This window comes from Humulus lupulus, chromosome 3, assembly GCF_963169125.1.
Source record: "Humulus lupulus chromosome 3, drHumLupu1.1, whole genome shotgun sequence".
In the NCBI taxonomy this organism is placed as follows: Eukaryota; Viridiplantae; Streptophyta; class Magnoliopsida; order Rosales; family Cannabaceae; genus Humulus; species Humulus lupulus.
The window spans coordinates 263271334-263287525 of NC_084795.1; positions in this window are offsets into that span (position 1 = coordinate 263271334).

The window sequence follows — 16192 nt, forward strand, 5'->3', positions numbered from 1 at the left end:
TGTACAGAAGGGGGTACTCCATGCCATTACTTCGATGTGTAACTCCTCCCAAGGCAAAAAATATTTTGGAAGAAATCCATGAAGAAGTTTGTGGAGATCACACTGGGGGGCATAGCTTGTCAAAAAAGGTGATTAGGCAGGGGTACTTATGGCCAACAGTCAAGGTAGACTCGTTCAAGTATGTAAAACGTTGTGATAAATGTCAATGGTTTGCCTTAATATCACGAGCTCCACCCACAAAGCTTACCATGATGAGCTCCCCATGGACATTCGCGATATGGGGAATTAACCTCATATGCTCCTTGCCAACTGAAAAAGGTGGAGTAAGGTATGTTGTAGTCGCAGTAGATTATTTCACAAAATGGATCGAAGCTGAACCCTTGGCCACTATTACCTCGAAGAAATTCCTAGATTTCGTAGTAAAAAACATCATCTGCAGATATGAGATGCCTAGGAAGATAGAATCAGATAATGGGACCCAATTCGACAGTGATTTATTTTCACATTTTTGTGAAAAGAATGGGATAATAAAGAGTTTTTCCTCCGTGGCCCATCCCCAGGCAAACAGCCAGGTCGAAGCAGTCAATAAAACCTTAAAGAACTCCATGAAAAAAAGGTTAGAAGAAGCAAATGGGAGATGGCCAGAAGAGCTGCCTTGAGTCTTGTGGGCTTATAGAACCACGACAAGAACTTCAATGAGGCATACCCCCTTCTCCCTGGCTTACGGATGCAAGGCCATGTTGCCTATCGAGGTCGAAATCCCAACTATAAGGCGCGATGCGTATGATCAGGCCTCGAACCAATCACAGCTCAAGGAAAGTATGGACTTCATTGAAGAAAGACGAGACGAAACCCAGTTGAAAAATGATTCATATCAGCAACGGGCTACTAGATATTTTAACAAGAAGGTCCGAGATAGAAAATTTGGATTGGGACACTTGGTGTTAAGGCGCGTGTTTTTGGCCATGCGAGACCTGTCTGCTAGGGTACTTGGACCTAATTGGGAGGGACCCTATCAGATCGAGTCCATTATTCGACCTGGAGTATATAAGCTGGTGAGGTTAAACGGAGAATTGGTTCCGCGAGCTTGGAATGGTGAACATCTACGACCTTATTATCAGTAATGTAGGGATGATGTTTTCATTTTAACCAAGCATGTATTTTCTTTTTTGCTTTTTATCAATAAAGTACTGAATTTCATTCAAAAGTTGTATTATTTATTGTTATACATTTTTTTGCAAACCCTCAAAATTCAATAACCTAAGATCGCAATCATAGGATATTAAAGGGGCATAAGTGGTATACAATCATACCATAGGTTCGAAAAAATGTAACATAAATAAAAAGTAACTCAAATGGCAATGTCTGTGTAATGCCCCAAAATACCTAATGAGGTTTAATGGTTGGATTAGAAGGCCGGGAGGGCCATAATTAATTTATTATGCCATTAAATTATTATATGCATGTTTATGTGAATTATATTATATGATGATTATATGCATGCATGTGGGTCCACATTTCATTATAAGGGCATTTTGGTAATTTGTCCCGTTGAGGGCATAATTGTATATTTTCATGCATGTTGGTGAATTATTGATGAGGCCACATTATAATGTGGATTTGTTCGAGCTATTCGGCATGAGACGATCTTTTAATGCAAGTTAGCGGTTTGGTCATAACGGGGTTAATTTCGGGGCTCGGGGTGAGTCTCGGGGTAATTTGAAGATTAGTACATTACCGGTAATAAAAGGATAATGGGATATGATTTATTAGCATTTGAGAATATTGGGAGTAGCGGGAATTGGAGGATGTTAATTATGATTAACGAGATAGGCGGGAAAGGACGGTTTTACCCTTGGTAGCCTTAAGAGGGAATTAAATGACCTAGGGGTATTTTTGTCTTTTGACCTAAGGTTATATGTATCAAGTAGAAGGTTGTGGAAGGATTTAAGCTTAAGCAAAACAGAGCATAGTCTCTTCTTCTCCCGATCATCATTTCTCTTTGAATTTTTGAACTCCATTTGAGGAAGCAAGCAAGGGAATCAAGCCTTGAGGGTCTAGGGTTGTGTTCCACCATTGAAGAGGGTTCCATATTGAGCTTGAGGTAAGATTTTCACCATAGAAACTCTGGTTCTTGCTTTGTTTTCATTTGATTTTCAGTTGGAATTTTGAAGTTGATAGTTGAGGATTGGTGGAAGTTTTTGGCAAAGGTTGATCGGGTTATGATGCCTAGGACTTGTATGTTGGGTATTTGGGTTCATTTGTGAGTTTGAATGAAGTTTGGAGTCAGGTTTTGAAGCTTAGAATTGGAGAACTCAAATGAGGAAAAACTAGGGCTGAATCACCGTGGTCCTAGCACTACAGCACCCAAGGGAGGGCGCTACAGTGCTGTCCAGGGCCAGTCATCTTTGTTTGTAGCGCTATGGCACTAGGGGGGCAGCGCTACAACGCTACCCTGTTTTTCCAGGGTCCTATTTTGGGCACTTTTGAGGGTTTTTGGCTCGGGGTTTCAATTTCTAAGGCTCGGGATCAAATCTACAAACCGTTTGGGTACGATTCGAGGTCTCGGGAGTGAGGTTTAGGTCAAGAACCTTTTATTGCTCATTTTCATTGGTGGGAGTTATATTTGGTTATGACTAGGTGACCGCTAAGGAATCAAAGGATCGATCGTTCTCAAGGGTCACTCTTTTAACTTGTTTCACACTCGAACCAGAGGTAAGAAAACTACACCCAGTATGTGACATGCATGGTTATTAATGAGGCATGTTGAGTGTTATATATGTGGACATTGATTGCATATTAAATGCTTAGCAATATTGCTTATCTATGAATGGTACTGACTTATTAGTCATAATTGGCAATGGTGTCAGTATTAACTGTGAAGCTGTGACTCATTAGTCAAGTTCGACAGTAGTACTGAGCACTGGTTGTATGGTATTGACTTATGAGTCAAGAACGGTATTAGCGTGTTTAACGCAAGCCAAAAAGATTAGATCTAATTGTAACGCCCTGGCTACCCCAGAACAGTTACGGTGAATGGTGGACCGGAAATTTGACTTGTTACCTGAGTCCTTTGGTCAAAAACGTGCTCTAAGTGTAATTAACAGGTTAAGGTATAAAACCAATAAAAAGGAAATGGAGATTTTATTACAAACTGCTCTGCAGAGCTAAACAAAACATTTACAAGTGGTTCTCAGTACAAAATGGTCATTACATTTTTAAATTTACAATCCCGCCGACCTAAGCGGCAAAAGTAGGGTAAACCCCTAGTTCCTCTGAGAACACCTTGACCGTGGTGGTCAAGCGGCCGCATATGTACACACCACCACATCAGCTCTCCACTCAAGGCTAGGTGAGCTTTTCTTTCCCTTTACCTGCACCACATAGCACCCATGAGCCAAAGCCCAGCAAGAAAACATAACACTTCTCACAAACATTATCAAATGATTATCATTATAATCATACTGAACATAAAGTTTTCAACAAGCAAATGAACATCACATGATTTTAGCAGGAGAGTGGCTGCTAGGTAAGCCACTAGCCTCCAGGGGGGGAGAGTGGCTGCTAGGTAAGCCACTAGCCTCCAGGCTCTCTTTTCTAGCGGAAGAGTGGCTGCTAGGTAAGCCACCAGCCTCCAAGCTCTGTTTGTTCATCGACCCTCAGGGTCGGTCAGGCATTAATGCTCCTTGAGTCATTCAATGCTAATAGTCGATTAGATCTAATCTCCGTTGGCTTGCGTGAACCACGCTAAGTCCATCCTTGACTAATAAGTCAGTGCTAAGTGACCAGTGTCCAGTATCACCGCCGAACTTGACTAATAAGTCACAGCTTCACAGCTGACACTAACACCTTTGCAAATTCTGACTGACAAGTCAGTGCAACGTGACCAATGCCCAGTACCACTGCCGAACCTGACTAATCAGTCACAACTTCACAGTTGATACTAGCACCTTTGCCAAACCTGACTAATTAGTCAGTGCTATGCACAAGCGAACAACATATGCTCAGCATTCCATGTTCAATCCATGTCCATATTACACAATCAACATGCCTTACAAACATCAATGCATGTCACACTTGGGGTGCAGTTTTCTTACCTCCGGTTCGAGCAAGAACAAATAAAAGAGTGACCATGAGAACGATCGACCTTTTGGTCCCTTAGCGGTTACCTGGTCATAACCAAATTATGTGATTCCATCAATAAAATGAATAATAAAAGGTTCCCAAACCAAAACCTAACCTCCGAGACCTCAAACACTACTCAACCGGGTAGTAGGTTCATTCCCGAGGCCTTAGGCTTGAATCCCCATGCTAAAGAGCTAATTCTGGCCAAAAATGCCTTAAGGGCCGCGGCCCGCCCCTCAAACAGAGGCGCCTAAACCCAGCAGCCCCCAAGGGCCGCGGCTCACCCTGACCATGCCGCGGCGCAACGCCCAGTCCAGCCAAAACCCCTGTTTTTCTTCCCCTACGATTTCTCTTGGAACCAACCCTTCAAACCCAATTTAACCCAAACCTCTTCCAAACACCCTTTTAAACCTCCAAACATCACCCATAACTCTCCCCCATCATAACCCAAGTAAAACACCACAAGAACTCCCCTTGATTCCAACTTTCCACACCAAAATCAAGAGCTGAAATCCTAAAACGAAAACAGAGCAAAACCAGTAAAACAATGGATAAAACTCACCTCAAATTCGAAACCAAACCCTCTTCAATGGCTGAGCTATGTCTCCAACCTCAACCTCCAAATTCCCTAGCTTAATTCCACACCTTGAGCTCAAAAACTCCAAAGAAGAAACAAGGAAAGTGAAGGAAAGAGAAGGTACGGGAAGGAGAAGAAGGGAACTCTGTTTTGGGTTCTGTTTTTACAGCCATCTAAGCTTCATATATATCCAAACCAAAAGACCATTATACCCCTAGGTCTTTAAAAGTTTCTAAAGCCAACTCAAGGGTAAATTTGACACTTTCCACCTACACCGTTAATGATAATTAACGCTTCCCAATTCCCGATAATCTCAATATTCTCAAACACCAATATTTCACATCCCGTTACCCTTTAATCCCCGGTAACACTCTAATCATTAAAAGCACCCCAAGACTCACCCCGAGCCCCGAGCTTAAGCCCGTTATGACCAAACCGATATTTAACATTCCTTGATCGTCTCATGCCAAATAGCTCGAACAAACCCACATTATAATGTGGTCTCAAATTATATCACCAATATGCGAACAAATGATCAATTTACCCTCAACGGGCCAAATTACCATCACACCCCTGTGGATAAAAATATGGACTCACATGCATGCATTTCACATCATATCATAATATAATCAACATATACATGCATTTAATCAATTAATAGCATAATTAAGCAAGTATGGCCCTCCCGGCCTACTGTTCACGCCGTTAAACACAACAGAGAATTTGGGGCATTACACTAATCGACATAATCATTATCTTCATAAGCATGAAATGCTTGACTGACCTTAAGTTCGATGAAAACAAAGGCGCTTGTCTAGTCTAATGGCTAGTTACTTAGAGCCAGGGCCAGAAGGCCCAGGTGACTGCATCATCACATAGGGTGCTGAGCCCAAGTTAGTGACTCACTCATCAGTCGCTTAACTGATTCAAGTTCGTGACTCCATAGTCACTCATTTGGTTTAAGTTTGTGACTTACTCATCAGTCACTTATCTGATTAGGGCTACACGCCCCAGCATGATTATTAGAATCTCGATACCATCTGATTAGGGCTACATGCCCCAGCATGATTATTAGAATCTCAATATTATCTGTTTAGGGCTATAAGCCCAGTATGATTATCATAACCATCATTTGAGATTGTATACATGCAGTAATTAGTTTTCTTGCTGAGCCTTGGCTCATGGGTGCTATGTGGTGCATGTAAAAGGAAAGAAAAGCTCACCCAGCCTTGAGTGGAGAGCTTAGGTGGCGATGTGTACAAGGTGTTTCTCAGAGGAACTAGGGGTTAACCATATTTTTATCGCTTAGGTCGGCGGGTTGTAATTTTACACTGTAATGACCGTTTTGGATTGTAAATAACTTGTAAATGCTTTTATGGGCCCATGTACAGTTTAATGTTTTAAATAAAATATATCCTTTCCTTTTGATTGAGATTTTTCACCTTAGCCTGTTAATAACACCTAGATGCACGTTTATAACCAAATGACTCGATTCGCGAGTTAAGCACGGTTTAAAGTTCACAGTAACGGTCTTGGAGTAACCAGGGCGTTATAGTCTGGATTAGTAACCTGACATGAAAATTAATAAGTGTATGGATCATGAACTAAACACGCGAGCTAAACAAGTCTGGAACAAACTAGCAAAACTTAACCGATGATAAAAAAGGTGGAGTTCTAGATAAACTAACTGTAAACTAAGTCGAAACTAGGGTTGGAAACTTTTGCAAACAAATTTTTGACCTCGTAACCTCGAGGCCATACTCGAGGATGAGGAAAAGTAACTAGAAAAGCAAAGTATAACTAGACTAACAAGGATACATACCAGTTAAGTATTTTTCAAATGCATGATAAAAGTAAAGTTCAACCTTGACAATAATGAAGTCGAACATGGATATGTCGAATAAACTATGCATAAATCTACTATATATTTGTAAGAATAAACAAGTATAAAAGCAGGTCCTTAATAATGACGCGCTCAAAATATTTCAATCCAGAAATGTAGTGCATAATATTAAGGCAAAAAGCTAAATGTTAAAGCAAAAATAACTAACCGAGGAGAGAAGCTCACCACCCTTGTCAAATAGAGTGTTGGCATCTCGGCAGGAGGTCAGAAATTCCCATTGAGGGGCCCGAGGTGGCTAATACTTTGACCCACGCGAGTCAAAGTGTCAAAGCCCAAGTTGACTCTGTGAGTTCCAGCCACGCTATCGATCACAAACTCAGGTACATGATTTGAGATTGACAGGAGGCGCTCCCGCACAAGAGCCTAGCCCTTTCTCGTTGGAGCTGCAGGGATTCTCTACATCGGTTAGGCAGCAGGAGGAGGCAGTATAGTGGGAGGCACCGCGGGCTCGGTAGCTTTAATCAGTCTGACCTGAGAAGTGGGTTCGACAACATGACTCGAATCTAGGGGAACCGAGGCTGGAGGGACCACCTTGGTCTTTTTGGACATTTTGGAGGGGCGACCTCCTTTCTGGGAGGCACTTTGGCGCTTGCTCACCTTCGAGGCCATAGGCCTGTTGAGCACATTGTCCAAGTCTGAGTCCATGTCACCTGAAAAACATAAAGATTGTACATGAGTAATCAAACAGGAGTTATTAAAAGAAACAAGGCTCAAGGATAATGAAAACCTAACTGGTACTCTTGACCGACCCCTATCTTCTGATGACACTAGGGGAGTCCCATCTCTATAAGTGGGAGATAGCCTTGGAAGGTCTCTATATACATTAGTCCCATATTGAACGACTACCCCATCCCAGACCTCATTTAAACTATACATGGTCTGGTACCGCCCTAACCAATTATCGAACCGGACTCTAAGATCCACCCTTGACCACGCTAAGAAATTATTTCTAGGGTCTTCACACACGACCATGACGTCGGGCTTGTGTTTAAGCATTGACGGAGACCACATGGAGTGGTTCAGCATAACTTTACCTCCATTCGCCGAGCTCTTTGAGGCCTCGTCATGGGCTTCATTGCCTGAGACTGGTCGCTCGTGTAGGCGGGAGGTAGTGGCATGGAATCGTGAGCCTGAGGGTCTCCTCCTGGGGGGAAGTTTAGTAGTGGGGAGTGACACTTCTTCCCACCTCTGGTATTTGCGAATCCCTGAGTCATCCGTGGAATTGCCTTCGCCTAAAAGGCCGCAAGCTCGGAGCTTGTCTTCATGGAGGAGGTAAGTCAGGGACCTTCGACCTTAGGGAAGCTGGAGGATTGCTGCCTTGTGTTCCATCATAGCTTTTGATGGAGTGGGGCGGTGGTAGTTTGTTGCAAGAAAGAATATTGTGAATGTTTTGAGCCTGCTTATTCAATGAAAAATGGATAAAAGTGTGTTGAAATACTTACGGATGCGTTGGAAGGAATAAAATTGGGAAGGAGCAAGCCCAACTGTCTAGAAAAATGCGGTCTTGAAGTTTGGAGGATGGTTTGGGATATCCTCGAATAGCCATTTCTCCTTTGGATAGCTCGATAAGTAGTAGAAGCCGTCTCCTCCACGAGCTTGAGAAGGGTTTCTCTTGAGGCAGAAGTGATATAATATCTCTTGTGCCGAAGGCCTTTCCCATTTCATCTCCTGGTACAACGACCTAAGGGCTGACAAGACCTTAAAAGAGTTGGTCTAGCGTTGGAAGGGGGCGAGCCCGACTGTTATCCCCAAAAATTAGAGATCGATGACGTGGCAATAGAGGTGACAAGTGGCAGTCATGGTCCGTAAACGACACGTTAAGAGTCAATAAATATATTGGCTCCTCAGAGTTATGATAAAGTGATCTGGCTTATGAGTGACCCGGTAGACCAATGAAGAGTTTTGACTGGCCAGTCAAGTGTCATGACCGACCAGGCATGACCTTGTCCGACCAGTCATATGATTGTCTGCCCAAGCATGACCTTGTCTGCCCAGTCATGACCATGTCCGACCAGTCATGACCTGTCTGCCCAGCCAAGTGCATGTCTGCCCAGTCTAGTGCATGTCTGCCCAGTCAAGTGCATGTCTGCCCAGCCAAGTGCATAACTGCCCAGTAAAGGTGTGGCCGACCAGACTGAAGGTGATATGGATCAACTAGATAGAGCAGGACTACGTCAAGATTCCCAGAAACGGCTTCAACAAGAATCGGTCTTGGCATACGCGAGAATCTCTCATTTATCCCACAAATTTAGTGTACTGTTACATTTTGAATATTTTTGTAATTTAAATATAATGAGAATAATAAAATATCCCGATTATGGGGATATCATTTGTACGATCCTAAGCCTATAAATACAAGGCTTATGGCATCATAAAGGGGACTTTTGGGATTTTTGAACTTTTGATCCGAATTTTCTAGAGAGAGAGAGAGAGTACTTGTATTTGAGAGAATTCTTGTATTCTTGGAATCTGCACTAAAGAAACTCAGTTGACTCAGGTTCATCTGATCTTGAGTGCAGTCTATAATCACAACTCTAAGTGGATTAGGCTATTACCAACACATTGGGGCTGAACCACTATAAAATCGTCTGTGTCGTTTATTTTCTCTTGAAGGTTTTATCGTTTTTGACGTTCACACGTCGTTGGCCAAAAACGCGGTCAACATTTTGGTGCTTTCATTGAGAGCCCGAAGAGAAAAACAGACGGTCCCTGAAGTATTATGGCGCCTAAGAACACCAATGCGGCCTCCAAGAAGACAGACTCCTCTAAAGAGCCTGCCAGATCAGAAGGTCCTAGCCTTCAAGACCATGAGACTGAGCCTAGGGTCATGCTCGAGGACGTGACTCTAGAAGTCGAAGAACTCCAGGAGGCCATGGGAGCCTTCCAGGAGGAGATGGCACAATTCCACGCCACACAGGAGGCGTTCACTGAAGAGATGGCCAGGTAGAAAGCCCCGTTAAAGCAGCAAAGGCGCGATATGGAGGCCAGAAGCGAAGAGCTCAGACAGAAACCAGAGGAGGTCAACTGGAGACATCGTGAAGCAGCACTTGCTCTAGAAGCAGCTACCCAATTGGCCCAAGCCAATGCTCAAGCCGCAGCACAAGCAGCCACCCAGGGAGCAAGAAATAATAACGCTGGTCGGAGGACCACTGACAGAGCCGATTCTCGAGGACCGAGCAGAAGCAGGAGTAACCCCCCTGGTCGGGACGATGATGGGGACCGATCCAAAATTGCCTCAACGCAAAGGGAGCACTCTAGAACCCCCTCCAGGAGCCACTGATCAGAGACTTCTAGATCAGGGAGTCACCGGTCGGGCAGTAAAAAGACTCCACCCAGGCAGGATCAGACCAAGACTCCTCGAGAGAAGAGGACTTCACAATTCAAAGATGGGCACAGTCATGATGAGACTGATAGTCATCACACCGATCAGTCAAAGGAAAAGGAGGGCAATGACCAACAAGGAGGAAAAGACTGCCCGTGGCATACCAAAAGGCCTCCACTGCACCCCGGCCAGCAACGTAGTGGGAGAGGGTAAGTCTCGCGTAGTAAGCCCTCTGAAAAATCGAAAAGTACGGTGTTTGATCGGGCAGGAGAGCATGCTTCCCGGAAGGATCTGAAGGACGTTATCACCAACAAGAGGAGGACCGTCCCGGTCGAAGGGCAAAATCTAGACCGCCCTCCCAGTCAAGTAGAAATACTTGACGACGGTGCGCCAGATGGTAATGCCCGACCAGACGGTCAAGATCTTGGGACTCCATCTGTTGCACCAGCCATCCAAGCCCAGTTGGATGTACTAGCAGCTGCAGTGCAAGGTTTGTCAAAACGACCTTTCGGGATAGATGCAATAGACCACCGGAGTGGCAGCCCATTTTGTGCCCGGATTAGAGCAGCCCAGCCACTGGCAAAATATAAAGCACCGGTTCTGCCAGTATATACAGAAAAGGCAGATCCCATTAGACATATTGGGAAGTTCGAGGACCAGATGGAATTACTCGGAGTAAGTGACGATTATCGGTGTAGAGTTTTCCCGACTACATTGACGGATACTGCCCAGGAATGGTATTGGAAGTTTAAGACAAACTCCATTACCTCTTGGGAAGCATTCAGGAAGGAGTTTTGTAGACAATTCAACACTGCCCGGACTCCACCAGTTTATGCCAACCACTTGGCAGATATCAAACAAGGAAAAGATGAGTCTCTAAAGAACTATATACAGAGATTCATGAGAGAAGCCAATAGAGCAGCTGCTGTAGGAGACGAGGGGAAGATGGTTGCCATATCTGCTGGGATAACTTATCGGAGCCCTTTGTGGGACAGTATACATAGAAATCCAATTTCAACACTTCAACAATTTCTTGACCGGGCGGACAAGTATATGAAATTGGATGATGCAATAGAGAAAGAGGAGAATGGCATAAACAATCCGGGCGGATCAATTGACTCTGGTGGAAGGAAACATGGAAATAATGAGTCTGACCACCATGAGGAAAAGAAAGCAAAGTTGAATTCAAGTGAAAAGCCAACCAAGTATGAGCCTCAATTCACTAACTACACCACTCTCTTGACCAGCCGAGCGGAGATATATCTTGCTAGTCATGAAGAGGTTCCCTACAAGAAACCTCCACCCATCAGGAAAGAGATGGGGAAGAGAGACATGAATAAGTTTTGTCGTTTCCATGGAGATTACGGTCACGACACAAATGAATGCAATCACCTCAAGGACGAGATAGAATTTCTTCTTTGGTCAGGCAAGTTGAGAAAGTACCGGGCAGAGACACCCCAGGGAGAAGGAGGCAGCAGCAATCCTGGTTTCAAGCGACAAAGATCTCCACCCTTGCAGCCCGGACCTGTGGACTTTACCTTAGACACTATATGTGGAGGTCCACACTTGGCTGAGGAAAGCAACGAAGCAAAGGAGAAATATGCTGAGCAGGAGTGCTAGGATCAGAAACCACTGGAGTGGCGAGCATCAGAGGATATATTATTTTTAAATACCGCTTTCAGAGTGGTAGCTTGATTTTGAATTGTTTGACTTGTTATTTAAGTTTGGTTTATGAGCTGGTTATTTGCTAACCAGTCATTTTATTTTTGAACAATTTTGGTTGTTTAAGACTCGTTGTTAGACATGTTTTGTCCCTTTTAATTTACGAGTAATAAAAGAGACTGCGCGCAGCGTGGTCGATTCTTGCTACAAATATGCATGTGTGTTAGTTATCCGAGCAGTGTTCAACTGGTCGGTAAAATCGGACAGTGTTCAACGGGTCGATACGTTCAAGCAGTGTTCAACTGCTCGAATATTTTCCATATATTCTATGTGTTTCACGAGTAATTAACTACTCGAACAGATTCGGTCAAGTAGCGAGTGACTAAGGATCTTTCAACCCTCGATCACCCGAGGGGCACATGGGGTATACTGGTATATAATTTAACACAAGCAATAAGAGCACGAGTTAATATATCTGTTTTTAGGCTGACTTATAAATTTTCGAAGTCCAAAAAGGCCATTAAGCTAACTTGTTTGACAAAGCTTAAGTAACTTGGAATTTTTTAAAATTTCAAGTTAGGAGTAGATATTCGTGTGACAATAAACATTATGCTCATAAAATGTTAGAGCAATAAGAGTGTGAGAAAGTATACTTAGTATGGACTTATGAAATGTCTAGAATTTCTAAGTTAGAAAACTAAGTAGTCATGCGAAAATATAAGGCATACATCAGAGTGACTTTACTATTCACAAAAAACTTATAACTTTTTAAGTCTAAAAAGACTTAGAATGTTTTAAGTTAACAAAGAAAAGTAAAGTATAAATGCCAACAGCTCGGTTGTACGAGAAAAATATCAAAGCTGCTAAGCAATAATTGTCTTCACAACAAAAAAGAGTAAACTACTGGCAAGGTACAAAGTCTAGCTGATCAGGTGCAACGTTTTCCCGGTCGGGAGGGATACAACTTCCCTGGTCAGCTGAGCATGTATCACTGGTCGAGTAGGAAACTCTATTGTTGAGCATGACTAACAACGAAGAGGCGCTACTTGGAGGAGTATCGCTCGATTGCGGGATGGACGTATCAGAATTCGTGTGGTTGTCACCTCCCCTACAGTCAAAGTGATTCATCTACAAAAAATAAAAAATGGGGAGGTGAGTAACCATACAGATAAAATTCAACAAGAGCAAAATTTATTTTTCTACTTAGAAAAAATTTATCTAAGTAGTGAAAATATAGTATGTATGGAGAAAAAATAAATTTTGTGCCTAAAGTGCCTAAAAAGTGCCTAAGGTATGCCATGCTTGGTCCGAGGAGCCAAGAAAATTTTTTGGTCCAAGTGGCGCGCCAAGTGCCTAAGGCATGCCATGCTTGGTCCAAGGAGCCAAGAAATTTTTTTGGTCCAAGTGGCGCGCCAAGTGCCTAAGGCATGCCATGCTTGGTCCGGGGAGCCAAGAAATTTTTTTGGTCCAAGTGGCGCGCCAAGTGCCTAAGGCATGCCATGCTTGGTCCAAGGAGCCAAGAAATGCCAAGACACCTGAGGATTGGTGTGGTGTCCGACCGGACACCTGGTGTCCGAGGAGGCGTGTCCGAGGGTTCCGTGGGGTCTAGTCTGAGCAGCTCAAGCATCCGAAGGACCTAGTTCGTTCCATAACCAGCATCCGGTCGGATGCATCTTGGGACCGAGGGGCTGTTGTGTGGTCCGATCGGACCATACTTTTTACACAAAAGAAAGAGCCATAGCCAAACAGCCATGTCCCATGTCCCATACCCAAACCTCACCATAAACCCATTCCGAAAAGCAAAGCCCTAAATTCCATCTAGCACAAACACCATTTCTCATCCAAAACACATACTGCAACAAGATCAAAAAATAGGATTTGAAGAAATCAAAAGACAAGTTCAGTCGTGGGTTTACGTGAAAGTTATCGACCCGATAGGAGCTTTTGAATGACCTCAAGAACATTTTGCTAGAAGAAAAGTTTATCATACGAGAAAATCGTATAATAAACTTGGGGGGCAAATGTTATCCCCCAAAATTGGAGATCGATGACGTAGCAATAGAGGTGACAAGTGGCAGTGCATGGTCTGTAAACGATACGTTAAGAGTCAATAAATATATTGGCTCCTCAGAGTTGTGATAAAGTGATCTAGCTTAGGAGTGACTCAGTAGACCAATGAAGAGTTTTGACTGGCCAGTCAAGTGTCATGACCGACCAGGCATGACCTTGTCCGACCAGTCATATGATTGTCTGCCCAGTCATGACCATGTCCGACCAGTCATGACCAGGTCCGACCAGTCATGACCATGTCCGACCAATCATGACCTGTCTGCCCAGCCAAGTGCATGTCTGCCCAGCCAAGTGCGTGACTGCCCAGTAAAGGTGTGGCCGACCAGACTGAAGGTGATATGAATCAACTAGATAGAGCAGGACTACGTCAAGATTCCCAGAAACGGCTTCAACAAGAATCGGTCTTGGCATACGCGAGAATCTCTCATTTATCCCATAAATTTAGTGTATTGTTACATTTTGAATATTGTTGTAATTTAAATATAATGAGAATAATAAAATATCCCGATTATGGGGATATCATATGTACGATCCTAAGCCTAGAAATACAAGGTTATGGCATCATAAAGGGGACTTTTGATATTTTTGAACTTTTGATCCGAATTTTCTAGAGAGAGAGAGTACTTGTATTTGAGAGAATTCTTGTATTCTTGGAATCTGCACTAAAGAAACTCAGTTGACTCAGGTTCATCTGATCTTGAGTGCAGTCTATAATCACAACTCTAAGTGGATTAGGCTATTACCAACACATTGGGGCTGAACCACTATAAAATCGTCTATGTCGTTTATTTTCTCTTGAAGGTTTTATCGTTTTTGACGTTCACACGTCGCTGGCCAAAAATGCGGTCAACACCGACATAGTCGAAGAAATCCTTGAAGTAAGTCTTCAAGGGTAGAAGAGCCCCAGTCCTCATATGCTCGCAGCTCCAGGCAGCGAGCTTGACTTTACAGTCGGGATTGCCATCTCCCGGGGCATAGCAGCTCCTTTCATTCGAGGTCATCGATCGGCACATCAATGTACTAGAAAGCTTAAGGTCATGATATGCCAACAACTCAGATATATGGCTGGTGGACGTGACTGAGCTCCAGTAGTGCTCAACCTCAAAAAATTCCTCCTTCGAGGTGGGGACTGAAAGAATTTGGGACGTGGATGGACGAGCTGAAGAGTCCTTCATTATGGTAAATGATAGGGCACCAGGTGGAAATGCGGCTGTGACTTTAAGCGAGGGTCTAAGGGAATAGGCCTAATCTCAGGGACTAGGTCAGGATAAGCCGCCACTCAGAGTCTCTTCCTCTTTTTCTCTTCGACCTCGTCTATCTAATGTAGAAAGCATTCTCGCATGTCTTCTTGCTCACTCTTCTCTTTATCCTCACGGATCAGTCGCTGGTTTCGGGTGAAAGGTGACTCAAGACTGGGTGTTGACGGGTGATAAGGGATAGCGAACTCGGGCCCCCACCGATTCTCAGAGTACTGTGACATCTAACAAGGAAGAAAAAGGTGAGGGACCATCATATAGAAATCATAAGGAAATTATAATTTTGATAACTCGAGCTCAAAAGCTCGAGAAAACAAGATTGCCTCAATCGAGACTGAAGGCTCGAAAGGGCGAGATTAACTCAGATGTCATTCCTGAACTATTGTAAAGTTCAGGCATCGAGGATGCACCCATGTGAGAGTGGGGAGGTTAATACCAGTTTAAAAGAATCGCGAATTTTCAGGGAAAAAGTTGGCAGTTACCCGAAAAAGTGATATTTTTGGGATTCGTGCGTTTAAAACCCTAAAGAAAAACCCTATTTCTTAAGCTACACGAAACCCCCCATTACCAGAAAACTCCATTTTTACATATTTCTATCAGAAATTTGTTTGGTCTAAACCGTGATTCTAACTACACCAAATTTATTCTGATCAAAAGCTTGCCTAGTGCTAAAGTGAAGCCTTATAAAACTGGTAAAAACCAGTGAAGGTATCCTTACAAACAGAAGAAACACGTAAAATATATATATATACCTAAGTAAGAGAATCAAGAACAGAAACTTACACAAAGTTGTTCGTGGATATGATGAAATCGTCGACTGAAGAAGCGGTTGCAGGAACAATTTCACGGAGTCGAAAGTACTGGAGTTACTTTGTTTCTTCGGTTTAGAGAACATGCAAAGGAAAAAAAGCTCTGGTTCGTTTTCTTTTCTCTGAAAGTTGAAATGTAAAAAATGAGAGTGATGAAGAAGACAAGGTATATATATATATATATGTCCAAGTGGGATGTCAAAGGTCGAATGGATCTGGGCCCTTGGTTCGGGTTGAGAAATGATCTGACGGATGGGGTTTAGTTATGACATTGGCGGCAAAAATGGCTTATATGAAAGGACATGTGCAGAGATAGGGAGTACTTGAGTACTCTGGATGTGCAATCCCCGAGTGACTCGTGTCCATACTCGAGTGTGGTAGGTGGCACGTTTTTTGAAAGGTGAAGTTCAAAAGTTTCCTTCTCATAAGATTCGAACCAACACTTTTGAGGGGGCAAAATGTTACATC